Genomic DNA, 14,496 nt, shown 5'->3' with positions numbered 1-14,496 from the left:
AAATGTTAAACAGATGTATTCCTGGCCTCCACCCCCAAAATTCTAATCCAGGAGTTCTGGGATGGGTTTTAAGAATCCACCTTATAAGCAGTGTTCCTGGTGATGCTATGCAGGTCTTGCCTCACATACACATGGAGAGTCTACTTTGTGATTCTTTATTTTTGTAGTCTATGGAATTATAAAGTCAGGAAACTCATTCACCAAGACCCAGAATTATGCCATAAACCGGTTTGCTTTCACTAGCTGCTCATCTATGTTTTGAGGACCACCGTTACTTCATTTGGTCTCCTCTTGGAGGGAGCCTAATGCATTTCCATTAATCTAAGACCTCAGCTTATCAGCCCCCACTCCCAGTTTATTGCCCCATTCCTTCATCTTCTCCTATATAAAAATTTCCTTCATTTTGTCCTTTTCCTTCTAATTGGTTAGTTAATTCTTGCTAAACTATTAATGGCCATTAGTGGCTTAATATGTTACTCCTTTATCAATTATTATATTCAACAGTAGATTTGTGGCTCAACAGTAGATTTGTGGCTGATAACCCTAATCAAAAGGAATCTTTAATAGTGGAACTTGGAGTGCCAAAAAGGAATAAATTTTGCACCACACATGTAACCACCAATCTGTGAAACTTGCCTTATAAGGCATTCTATGTTTTAACTCCAGAGCCAGAAAATTCTTCCTTGTTACCTTGCTAGAAAGTAAATCAGTTTCCGCTAGATTTATCCTTGCAGAAGATTAAGAACAAAGAGTCATTATTTTTATATCATATGAATAAATTTATTTGTTCCCCATATTGAATAAGCCCAGTTCTTCTAATTTTTCTTATATCTCTAGTTCCACAGATCTGCAAACATTTTTCTAAAGGGCCAAGTAGTAAATATTTTAGGCTTCTGTGTGGGCCATAGGTCTCTGCAGCTGTAGCCTGAAAGCAGGCACTGGCAACATGTAAACAAAGGTACGTGGCTGTACTCCAGTGACATTTTATTTACAAAGACAAGCTGTAGTCCATAGACCTTAGTTTGCCTACCCCTGAAAATCCTAATTTTAAGGCCTTCTTTAATTTCATTTTATCATATTTTTATAAGCACTAAACAGAATTTTATTAAAGGACTTGTATCTCCATTTGGTGAACTCTTTCCCCTTTCCATTTTTTTCCTGTCTTAGGATGTTACACTACATTTCCAAGGGTCTAAGAAATTATGAGCCTTAAAAGGACAATGATAATTAAATCCAATGGGCTGAAGTTTGGCTAAAGTCATTTTCTAAAGTAAGAGATAGCACTACCCTAATTTAAACAAGTGAGATTTTTAAATGTCTTGATGAATAAACTGCAAGTTCCTTCAGCACATGAATAAACTTCTACACTCAAATTCAGAACTGAGTAAATTTCTCTGCCAAAGAGTGAATATGATAAAGCCTTCATAAACAGACCAAGAGGCAAGCATTGTAGGAATGTTAGAGGACTGTGAATCCTAAAGCCCAGGCCCTCTCACATGTGCACAAGAAACAGCATGTCTAGGAATCAGCATGGAACTGTTTGAGTAAGCCATTAGTTCCTTCCCTTGCTCAAAACTGTCTCTGGATTATATGGATATGAATAAGGATTTATTTGTTTCTTTGCTTGGTTTTTACCAGGAGAATCTCTTTAAGATTTCCACAAGTATCTATGACGTGCCAGGCACTATGCTTGTGCTGGGACAAAGACGTGGTTGTTGCTTTTAAATAATACTATAATATTTCAGCAGTAATGAGAGCAACATGAAGCTCTCAGCTTTCTATTGGGATTCAAGGAGACACTCAAAATCACAGATAAAAACACCTAGATTTCAGAGAAGCATAGTATAGGCAAAAATAAAAAAGCACAGAATTTGGAGCTAGATGTGGGTTCAATCCCTGGCTCTGCCACTCATAGAATGGGCAGGTCATTTGACCCTTCTATGCCTCAGTTTCTTCACTTGTTAAATAAAGGCATCTTTCCCTTGTGATTAAATGAGATAATGTATAAAATGTGTATATCTGGCACATAGTAGCTATACTAATTAATCATACATTCATTCAAAAAATCTTATAGGATACACTAAATGTTCTAGATCAAAGGTGTCCAAACATTTTCTTAAAGAGCCAGATAGTAAACAATTTAGGCTTTGGGCATCATAAGTCTTTGTCAAAACCATTCAACTTTGCCACTGCAGCATGAAAACAGCCTAGATAATACGTAAATTGATGAGTGTGGCTTTGTTCCAATAGTGCATCATTAATGAACACTAAAATTTAAATTTCATATCATTTTAATGTCATAGAATATTATTCTTTTTAAATTCTTTTTTTAACCATATAAAAATATAAAAACCATTCTTAGCTTGTGAGCTGTACAGAAATACACAGCAGGCTAGGTGCTGTGGCTCATGCCTGCAATCCCAGTGCTTTGGGAGGCTGAGGCAGGAGGATTGCTTGAGCTCAGGAGTTCAAGGTTGCACACTGCACTCCAGCCAGGGTAACAGAGTGAGACCCTGTCTCTAAAGAGAAAAAAAATTTAAAAATAGGCAGCAGGCCATAGTTGCCATCCTGTGTTCTAGACACTGTCCTGGGGCCTGGGAATAGAAAAGATAACAGTAATAGAAATTATGTCCTAATATAAGGAAATACATTAAACAATAATCACACAAAGAGCTATAAAATTATAATTACAACAAATACTATTAGAGAAAATGCACAGAGTCCCCAAGTACTAAAATTTTACCTCCAAATCTATGAATTTGGTTTGTGAGATTTTAATTTTTCTTTTTCAGCTTCATTCGAGTGTAAACCAGTTTTATGTAGCACTGATCATTTTAGTATCCTAATCACCCTTAACCAAGGCTTATTTTAGTTCAGATCACAACACCCACCCAGATAGATTTTTAGGAACTGTTTTTGTCCAAGTTTACCAGATTGCCTAATCACCTAGAATCTGTCACCCCTGTCACCTCTGATTATCCAAGCTTCTTCCTGACAAACTCTTGCTGCAGCCCACTAAAAAGTGTCTGCCTACACTTTCTGTTGCCCCCAGCAATAGTTTCTGCTTGAGAATGCCCCACAATTTTTTTTCTCAGCTTTACAAATAACTCACTTATACATGTGTGCCCACTTGCATATGCATGGACAGTACACATATATATTCAACTAACTAACGTTCACTGAGCATCTACTATGAGCTAGGCACAGTGCCAGCACTGGAGATTTGTTGGCAAACAGATATGGTGTTTGCTCTCAAGGAATTTATAACTAGAAAGAGCGTGGGAGAAAAAAACATTGCATAAACAATCATTTGAATATAATGTTGCAAGTGCTATAAGAATGTAAGAATACATCTTGAGGCCTTATCCAGTTGGCAGACTTGGAAAGGCTTCTATTACAGCACACATATCCCTTTGAATGTGAGTGAAGGCAGGGCTTTTGCCTGTCTTATTCACTTACGTATTCCAAGCATCCTGAACTGCACCTGGCAAATAGTAGACATTCAATCAATATTTGTTAAGTGAAATAATTAAGTGGAATGAGTATAAATTGTCTGTTGCCATTTTCATCCTACAAATCAGAGATCTCTAAACTTTTTTTATCATGACACTAGGAGTCAAAAAAGTTAAGCACTCAACCCTAATATGTGTATATTTACCTCTTGATCAATTATGAATATGTATTTCTATATGATATACTTTGTCTATTATAAAATACACTAAAATATAAAAATTTTAAGGGTAGGACAAAGGTGAAGGAAAAATATTTCAAGGTCATTCTTTTAGTTGGGTGATGATCTGGGTACTAATACAAGTAGCCCTCCTACCCAGCTCTTTGCTCAGGCACCAAAGGGCCTTGGCTGGCGCTCTACCCTCACCCTTCATTGAGCTTCTTGCCTATTTGGCTCTTAGATTTCTGGGCCAGTGGTTGTGGCTGAATACAGTTGCACAAATGTTGATTTCAAGGTGCCCATTGAAAAGTTAGTACCTCAAAATGTGACAGATGTAAATAGCAGGCAAATGAGCACACCGTTACCTGGTTTTCCCAAGACTCCAGGCTTCAGAGTCAGTGCCGCTGAGCAGTCAGCCAGTCCTGCTCACAGTCCTGGATGATCAGACACCCAAAAACCAAATGTCTAGATCCCATATGCTCAGTAGTCCTGGGGCAGCAGCCTTAATTCAAAGTAGACTCTAAAGAGCCAGAGGTAATTTCCTTTCTCTTCATAAAGAATCCTGTCCTAATCTGCGCAAAGTCAAAGAGCTCTGGGTTCCAAATATGTAAATCTATTTAGTAAATAAAATGCTACAGAAAACTAAACTTATTTTATTTAGTAATGGTGCAGACATTTTCTTGCCAGTAATATTTTGATGAGAGCAATTTGATTGAATATGTAATTTTTTGTTCTTCTTTGTGTGTTGTAAATCTTGACTGTAATATGGCATTTCAAACATCTGGGTTCAGGTCTTTTTATATAGTTTTGATAGGTGATTTTAATGGCTGCAACAGATGAGAAAGATCTACAGATCCACAAAGAGGAAGTATATCACTGGCTGTACTTAGTAAATCATGATCTCATATTTCAATCCCTTTCCCTAGCTGTAAGAGGTTTTATTCAAGTTCTGGAAGCCTTTCAATGAGTCGCTAGTCAACGATTGCTTCATACTGTCATTAGGTACAACATACACACAGGTTAAGGGTCATCATTAATAATAGCAAATATAAATCCATATTTCAAATAATCTTAATTTTAAATTTGGAGAGCCAATTTTTGAAAGATCTGATTAGACTCTTGTTTTCACCTTTTACCATTTTTTTTTTGTTGTTCCAGGGATTCTTTGCAGGAAGCTTTTAAAGCCCTTAGTCTGAAAAGTAAGAGCTATGTTAACTAAACTTGAATAATATCATCCCAGATATCCAGGGCACAGGTAAACTGCAATGCATAACATGCAATGAAAGGAGTAAAAACATCACTGATAGCTCCTTCCTATCGTCTAGGTCCCAAATGCCTTGCATAATTAACCTCTACGGCATCTGGTTTTCTGATAAATGCATGGAGTGGCAATGCCAGCATCAATCCATATTTAAATATTAGTAGTAGCTGGGCACAGTGACTCATGTCTGTAATACCAGCACTTTGGGAGTCTGAGGAGGGAAGATTGCTTGAAGCCAGGAGTTCAAGACCAGCCTAGGCAATATAGCAGGACCTCATCTCTCTTAAAATAAAAATTTTATTAAAATTTTCAAAAAGTTAAATATTAGTACAGCTTAACTTTCACAAAATCAAAGTAAATATAAATCACAGTTGTAATGTTATTTCCCTCCGGGGAATACATTCACTTTAAAGACACTATGCTGGTGACCTAGACCATTATTAAACAAAATTATGAAGGCAAAATTGATCCTTGGCATCTTCCACATCTTGCTTTTCATGGCCTTGCTCTCCTCTTTCAGCACAAAGCTCTTAAATCCAGCCCTCTGATCTGAAATTCACAGGCCACCTGATGAACTTACCAATACTAAATGTTACAATCTGGATATATTAATCCTACCAAGATTCTTTGGCTTTTAGGAGAAGGTTCTCTGAACATGGAAATCTTAATGAGTCAGTGATCATGCAGTTTCTGTTACAGAGCCCGCAGTCTGTGGGGCAGTGACAGTGGCTTCTCTGGCACCCTTTGGAACACACCCTGTGGGTAATTGCCTACTGTACTGAGGAAAGGCCAGCCCTGTGGATGACTGTGTGAAGGGGGATATGGACATCACCAGTACCTCATGATCGCTTTCTCTGAGGTGACAGAAATTATTCCTGTAAGGAGCTATGTTTGACTTCCAAATGCTGGACCCTCATGTCTCCCTGTTCCCAAGCCTGGGCATTGGACTACTTTTTCTATTTGTAATGCTAATGATAAATCAACATTCAACAGAAGTTTCCAAAAAAGAAAATAAAAGAAGCTTAGGCTGGTAATACTGAATTAATGTATTTTCCTGGTTACTTATAATGGCAAAGAATTATTTGCATAGGAAGAAAAATGCTAATTTTATTAAAGTGCTATTAAATGAGACTTTTAGCCTAACTTGCAGAACCCTGAAAAATTATACGTAGTGACTTGATTTGTCAGTTCTAACCTCTTTGGAATCATTAGCCTGCATAGTTGACACACTTGGGAAAGAAAAAAAAAAAAAAAAAAACTCCAGAACTGACTTGTTTCCTAAATGAATTGAGAAGTTGTCATTAAGAAGCATCTGCTACTTTATTGCATTCATGTAAAAGCATTCTTGTGCCTCTATAGCAGACTACTGAGCAGATGTTTTTAGAGCACTATACCCACAGCAATAGGTGTATCATAAAAAAGATAAGGAGCTACAATGTAATTATTTCAGTTCCTCTATACATGAATTTAACTTTTTTTAATGGATTAAAAGTTGTGTCAAGAACCTCAACTTCTAACTCAAGCAATTCACTTGCAAGAAAGTGAACACAAAATCATTTACAGCAATAAATAACAAAAGGTCAGACTCAGCCTTATACCCAACATGACGAAATCTGAGAGTACAAGAAAGGCCTTTCCAGAGCAAATCATTCTACCACCTTCCCATAGGTCAGACAGAGAATTTGCCATTGGAGATCAATTTATTTGTGCCTTAAAGGTCTTCAAGCCAGGAGAATATGCATTTTCTCGGAGAATAGAGGCAAATTCTTAAAATCATTATCAGCTAAAAATTTTTAAATCATAGCCAAGATTTTCAAACTGTCAGTGGGCTTACAGCATGACAGGCAGGCACAGGACTCTGGGCAGCAGAGTAGTATTTATAAACAAAACAGTGAAAAAAAACAAACAAACAGTAGTAGCAAGGTTTTAATAAATTGGTAACATGTTCCTCTTACTATAATAAAATGCCCTAACTTTAACATAAATTTTAAAACTTGAAAAAAGTGGTTAATAACCATATGAAAGTCTGCAAAAAGACTGTTCTTTAATTCAAGATCCAAGTTCTGTTTGGGGTCCATGTGTTAGAATGGGCTACTCCGAGAAGCTAACTTTGATGTGAGTGTAAGTAATCTATTTGGGAAGCGATTTCAGGAGCACAAGTAAGGGAATAGGGAAGTGAGACAGAAAGAAAATACCAGGTATATTAGTAAACAGCTTACCACTGGGGTAGAACTAGATAAAAGTAAATACAGGGTATATTAGTAAACAGCTTACCACTGCGGGCAACCAGGGCTTATGAGATAAGGCATTATTATTTTACCCAAACTGAGTCCTAAAGATCTTGGCCACACAATTTGCCTAAGGTCACAATTAGAACATCTAGGAGACTGTACAGAACAAGCCGCCAAGTATTCCCACCTGAGAGGTTAGGGAGTAGAGAATGTGTATTCACCAAATCATCCCACTTACTGCTGAGGACGGCTTTGGGGTGTTAACTCCTGGAATTGTGGGGCTATCTCACAGTGGAGCAGACCCTGGAGTGCACAGGAACAGTAGGTGTCATGAGGATATGGATAAGGCTAGAGACCATTGCCACCAGTCTGGGCAAAAGCCTAACAGTCCACAACTCTTTATCTATAATTCTAAAATCCCAAAGACTCTGAAATTTTTTTTTAATCTTTGTATAAGTTGAGCCCCACACTCATTTGGTGGCAAATTCTTACCTGCAGCTTTTTATAGTGTTTACTTTTTCCACCTTGTATGAATATTGTTTCACTAAAGAAATATTAATATGTTTGAGTATAAGGTACTGCCCAAATACCACCAGGAATCTAAAATAACACAGAATTTACTTTTATATAATTACTTTTCTAAAATCTCCCAAATTCAGAACTCCAAAACATATCAGGGCCCAAGGATTATGAACATGTACTTTTTTTGGTGACTTCTACTTTGCTGTTGAATTTGTCTTGAGAATAAATAAAATAATATTGATGAAGTATATTGATTTCCTTGGACAAAAGGTACTGAATAGATTAATGAACAGTTACCGAATTTTAAAATCCAGCAAAAAAACAAAAAGGAGATGAATAGGGGAGGTAAAAAGTAAAGTTTTCTAACCTCATTAGTATTTTTTATTACTGAGATTCTTGGAGCCTTCTCTTTACCATGGCCCATCATGGTTAATAGTCTTAAGATTACTATTTAAAATATTAAAACCCTACAACTTCAAAAACTCCACAGAAAAATCAAAGCCCAACCCAAAGGTAAAGATTTTAAAGTATGGCTATCAATAAAGGTCTTATTTATTTTTTTTAAAAAAAGGCAGTCTCATCATATTAACATCCACATCAGCTTCTCAAGCTCAGATGCTTCCAAAATCCAAACCAATAATCCTAATTACTGAGATCTACAATAACGAATATTTATTCATTTAATAAACATTTATTGAGCATATAAGACAGTTACTGAGTGGATTTTTAAAAATATGAAAAATAAACCTCACCATCATTCATATAAGAATTATGTAATTAGGTAAGGAGCTAATTCATATAAATCATATTGATAAGTGACTACAACCCACAGCAAACTGTGATAATGGCAGTATGAGTTGTATACATGTTCATGGGATTAGAGATAAAGACCTCAATCCCATGAACTGGAAAGGATACAGGAAGTCTCAGTTTAAAAGATGCCATTTAGCCTGAATCATGAATGATTCTGACTGATAGAAATGAAGCATAGGTTATGCCAGGCAGAAGTGATGGCAGGACCTATGGTGTAAGACACCGAAGCTTATGGCCAACTTAGCAAGTCACCCTGTTTGTGTAGAACATAGATCTATATAAGAGAATTGAAATAGGACACAATTGTTACCCTGAAGTCAGACTGTAGAGAACCAAAGTATATAATTTAAACTATATTTGGTAGACACTGGGGATCAAAAGGAAGTAGACGTGAGGCAATATAGCTTAACAAATGAACACCGCAGACTTTGGGGTCACTCTGTCTGATTTGGGACTTGATTGCACCATTTACTTAGCTATGTGACATCACAAGTTACTCAAGCTCTCAAAAGCAATTTACTCATTTGTTCAGCAGAAAATGACAATAACAATATCTGGTTCATGAAGCTGTTGATGGGGCTGAATGAAATAACCTATGTAAAATATTTAGGACTCTGCTTTGCATGTAAGAAAATAATGTTAGATTATTTTCATTGGTGGTGTGGTAGAGTAACATGTGAATTTTGCTTTAAAAAGAATAATCTAGCAATTAACTGAAGGACTAATTGGAAATTAGAAAGAGAAGACATGGTGAGATCAGTTAGAAGGCTATTTAAATAACATGATCCTAAAGAGAGGTAATAAGAGATTTTTTTAAAAAAATAAATGATTGGGAGCAGTACTGGGAAGGAGGGAACAAATGAGAGAGATGTTCCAAGACAGTATTCATTTGTTAAAGCAAATTACTGTTGAATTTAAGGGGCCAAATAGCAAGCTCATTCATTAGACAATACCATGGTTTTGAGACTGAATAACTAGGAAGATGGTGATGTCATTAATAGTAAAAGGCAGTACTATTTTGGAGATGCTGATTTAAGGCAATGTGAGTCCTACAGAGTACTGAATTTTTTGATCAAAACTCTAAAGAGAAATGGGTACTATAGACATGGTTTTAATAAAAGTTACTAGTATTCAGCATTAACTATGTGCTACATGAATACTATAAACTATATATACCAATATGATAAGCAAGCTTATGAGATAAGGCATTATTATTTTACCCAAACTGAGTCCTAAAGATCTTGGCCACAAAATTTGCCTAAGGTCACAATTAATAAGAGGCAGAACTAGAGTTTAAAGTGTATATAACGTTAAAGCTCGTATATATTTTGGATTTGAGTCATTAGCATAAAAAGAATATCTGGAACAACTAAAGTAGATGAAATTTCTAATGGGGAAGGAAGATAAGGCCAGAGAAAAATCTTGAGAAATGCCATATTTCAGAGATAGGTGGAAAAGAGGAGCCAGCAATGGGAAGAGCTTGATAGACACGGAAAAAAACATAAAAAGATGAAAATGACATGGAAATCACAGAAGGAAAGCTTCCAGCAGACCATGGTCAATACCTTGCATTTTACAGAAAAATGAAGAAAGATAATCTGAAGAGGCAATTTGGATAAATGTTTCAGCTGTGACCAGTGTCTTTTTAGAAATAAATTTCAAATGCATATTGGAAGAAAATACAGAATTGTAAAGATTGGTATGAACTTGTGGTGAGGAAGTGTCAGTATTAAGAGTAGATAACTCTAATGAGAAGTTACGTAGAAAAACAGAAAAATTACAGGTAGCTTGAGGGGATATAAATGTCAAAGTAAGAGCTTTTAGAAATATATATTCAATCTGGGTTTATCTGTATGTTGAATGGAATGAGTCAGTAGAGAAAAAGAAATGAGGATGCTAAGAGAGATTCAGATTTCATGATGCAATAGGAGATGAAGTAAGTGGTATAAGCATATAAAAAGAAGAGATAATGCTTCTCCTGAGACAGAAGTGCTCTACAGTGACGCAATTCCAGATGATGTTCTAGAACACGATGTTATTGTGCCTGCGGGCAGCTGGAATAGAATCAAATCACTGGATCAGAGGTCAAAATATTAGGTGAGTTCTCTTAATACAGAGCAGAGTTCACCAAAATTTGTCTCTAAAGGGCCAAATAGTATTTTATTTAGTCTTTCTAGGTATATGGTCTTTGTCACAACTACTACTCAACTCTGTCATTACAGCATGAAATCACTCACAGACAAATAGGTGTGGTTTAGTTCCAACAAAACTTTATTAATAAAACAAGCAGGTGGCTGGATTTAGCCCAAGGGCTGTAATCAGCTGACCCATGATGTAGAAGACTGAGTGCCTTACAGACCAATCCTGCTACAAATAACAGATGTAAATTCTAGGAAGAAAACCTATTTCAGGCTTTGAAGATTTAACAAAAATAGATTTTGAAGAGGAGTCAACACCTGGAGCAAGTGATTTGGTTTTTGCAGTTTTTCCCTGGAGGCAGATGCAATGGCGGTGGTGTTGGCACAAGGACTGGCGGAGGGCAGGCAGCAAAAACTCTTGCCATCTTTCTGACTGGAGGAAACTGGGGGAAACAGCCTGGAAAAACCATAGCTGCTGGAGAATGATGCAGATGCCCAAGAAAAAAGACAGCCAGAAGAGGAGAACCCCAGATTCCATGTTTAAACTCAGCCCAAGTCTCTGGCTGACTCCTGAACCATGTATGTGTGGGGCAATCTGAAAGCAGCTTAAAACTCAGGTTAAAAGAACTGAATTGAACCTACGTCTGATTGGTGTACCTGAAAATGACGGGGAGAATGGAATCAAGTTGGAAAACACTCTGCAAGATATTATCCAGGAGAACTTCCCCAATCTAGCAAGGCAGGCCAACATTCAGATTCAGGAAATACAGAGAACGCCACAAAGATACTCCTCGAGAAGAGCAACTCCAAGACACATAATTGTCAGATTCACCAAAGTTGAAATGAAGGAAAAAATGTTAAGGGCAGCCAGAGAGAAAGGTCGGGTTACCCACAAAGGGAAGCCCATCAGACTAACAGCTGATCTCTCGGCAGAAACTCTACAAGCCAGAAGAGAGTGGGGGCCAATATTCAACATTCTTAAAGAAAAGAATTTTCAACCCAGAATTTCCTATCCAGCCAAACTAAGCTTCATAAGTGAAGGAGAAATAAAATACTTTACAGACAAGCAAACGCTGAGTGATTTTGTCACCACCAGGCCTCCCCTAAAAGAGCTCCTGAAGGAAGCACTAAACATGGAAAGGAACAACCGGCACCAGCCACTGCAAAAACATGCCAAATTGTAAAGACCATCGAGGCTAGGAAGAAACTGCATCAACTAATGAGCAAAATAACCAACTAACATCATAATGACAGGATCAGATTCACACATAACAATATTAATGTTAAATGTAAATGGGCTAAATGCTCCAATTAAAAGACACAGACTGGCAAACTGGATAAGGAGTCAGGACCCATCAGTGTGCTGTATTCAGGAAACCCATCTCACGTGCAGAGACACACATAGACTCAAAATGAAGGGATGGAGGAAGATCTATCAAGCAAATGGAAAACAAAACAAGGCAGGGGTTGCAATCCTAGTCTCTGATAAAATAGACTTTAAACCAACAAAGATCAAAAGAGACAAAGAAGGCCATTACATAATGGTAAAGGGATCAATTCAACAAGAAGACCTAACTATCCTAAATATATATGCACCCAACACAGGAGCACCCAGATTCATAAAGCAAATCCTGAGTGACCTACAAAGGGACTTAAACTCCCACACAATAATAATGGGAGATTTTAACACCCCACTGTCAACATTAGACAGATCATCGAGACAGAAAGTTAACAAGGATATCCAGGAATTGAACTCAGCTCTAAACAAAGTGGACCTAATAGACATCTACAGAACTCTCCACCCCAAATCAACAGAATATACGTTTTTTTCAGCACCACAGCACACCTATTCCAAAATTGACCACATAGTTGGAAGTAAAGCTCTCCTCAGCAAATGTAAAAGAACAGAAATTATAACAAACTGTCTCTCAGACCACAGTGCAATCAAACTAGAACTCAGGATTAAAAAACTCACTCAAAACCGCTCAACTACATGGAAACTGAACAACCTGCTCCTGAATGACTATTGGGTACATAATGAAATGAAGGCGGAAATAAAGATGTTCTTTGAAACCAATGAGAACAAAGACACAACATACCAGAATCTCTGGGACACATTCAAAGCAGTGTGTAGAGGGAAATTTATAGCACTAAATGCCCACAAGAGAAAGCAGGAAAGATCCAAAATTGACACCCTAACATCACAATTAAAAGAACTAGAAAAGCAAGAGCAAACACATTCAAAAGCTAGCAGAAGGCTAGAAATAACTAAAATCAGAGCAGAACTAAAGAAAATGGAGACACAAAAAACCCTTCAAAAAATTAATGAATCCAGGAGCTGGTTTTTTGAAAAGATCAACAAAATTGATAGACCACTAGCAAGACTAATAAAGAAGAAAAGAGAGAAGAATCAAATAGATGCAATAAAAAATGAAAAAGGGGATATCACCACCGATCCCACAGAAATACAATCTACCATCAGAGAATACTACAAACACCTCTATGCAAATAAACTAGAAAATCTAGAAGAGATGGATAAATTCCTCGACAAATACACCCTCCCAAGACTAAATCAGGAAGAAGTCGAATCTCTGAATAGACCAATAACAGGTTCTGAAATTGTGGCAATAATCAATAGCTTACCAACCAAAAAGAGTCCAGGACCTGATGGATTCACAGCTGAATTCTACCAGAGGTACAAGGAGGAACTGGTACCATTCCTTCTGAAACTATTCCAATCGATAGAAAAAGAGGGAATCCTCCCTAACACATTTTATGAAGCCAGCATCGTCCTCATACCAAAGCCAGGCAGAGACACAACCAAAAAAGAGAATTTTAGACCAATATCCTTGATGAACATTGATGCAAAAATCCTCAATAAAATACTGGCAAACCGAATCCAGCAGCACATCAAAAAGCTTATACACCATGATCAAGTGGGCTTCATCCCTGGGATGCAAGGCTGGTTCAACATATGCAAATCAATAAATGTAATCCAGCATATAAACAGAACCAAAGACAAAAACCACATGATTATCTCAATAGATGCAGAAAAGGCCTTTGATAAAATTCAACAACCTTCATGCTAAAAACTCTCAATAAATTAGGTATTGATGGGACGTATCTCAAAATAATAAGAGCTATATACGACAAACCCACAGCCAATATCATACTGAATGGGCAAAAACTGGAAGAATTCCCTCTGAAAACTGGCACAAGACACGGATGCCCTCTCTCACAACTCCTATTCAACATAGTGCTGGAAGTTCTGGCCAGAGCAATCAGGCAGGAGAAGGAAATAAAGGGTATTCAATTAGGAAAAGAGGAAGTCAAATTGTCCCTGTTTGCAGATGACATGATTTTATATCTAGAAAATCCCATTGTCTCAGCCCAAAATCTCCTTAAGCTGATTAGCAACTTCAGCAAAGTCTCAGGATACAAAATCAATGTACAAAAATCACAAGCATTCTTGTACACCAATCACAGACAAACAGAGAGCCAAATCATGAGTGAACTCCCATTCACAATTGCTTCAAAGAGAATAAAATACCTAGGAATCCAACTTACAAGGGATGTGAAGGACCTCTTCAAGGAGAACTACAAACCACTGCTCAATGAAATAAAAGAGGATACAAACAAATGGAAGAACATTCCATGCTCATGGGTTGGAAGAATCAATATCGTGAAAATGGCCATACTGCCCAAAGTAATTTATAGATTCAATGCCATCCCCATCAAGCTACCAATGACTTTCTTCACAGAATTGGAAAAAACTACTTTAAAGTTCATATGGAACCAAAAAAGAGCCTGCATCGCCAAGTCAATCCTAAGCCAAAAGAACAAAGCTGGAGGCATCACGCT

General features: G+C 37.1%; 1 protein-coding gene across 5 annotated transcripts in view; it reads right to left on the bottom strand.

The window, feature by feature from the left end:
- Positions 1-14,496, bottom strand: part of ATG10 (autophagy related 10) — a 416,286-nt gene that overhangs the window by 111,180 nt on the left and 290,610 nt on the right. The window lies entirely within an intron of this gene.

This window comes from Nomascus leucogenys, chromosome 2, assembly GCF_006542625.1.
Source record: "Nomascus leucogenys isolate Asia chromosome 2, Asia_NLE_v1, whole genome shotgun sequence".
In the NCBI taxonomy this organism is placed as follows: Eukaryota; Metazoa; Chordata; class Mammalia; order Primates; family Hylobatidae; genus Nomascus; species Nomascus leucogenys.
Note: the sequence above shows the minus strand (reverse complement) of the source record. Positions and strands in the feature narration are given on the sequence as shown.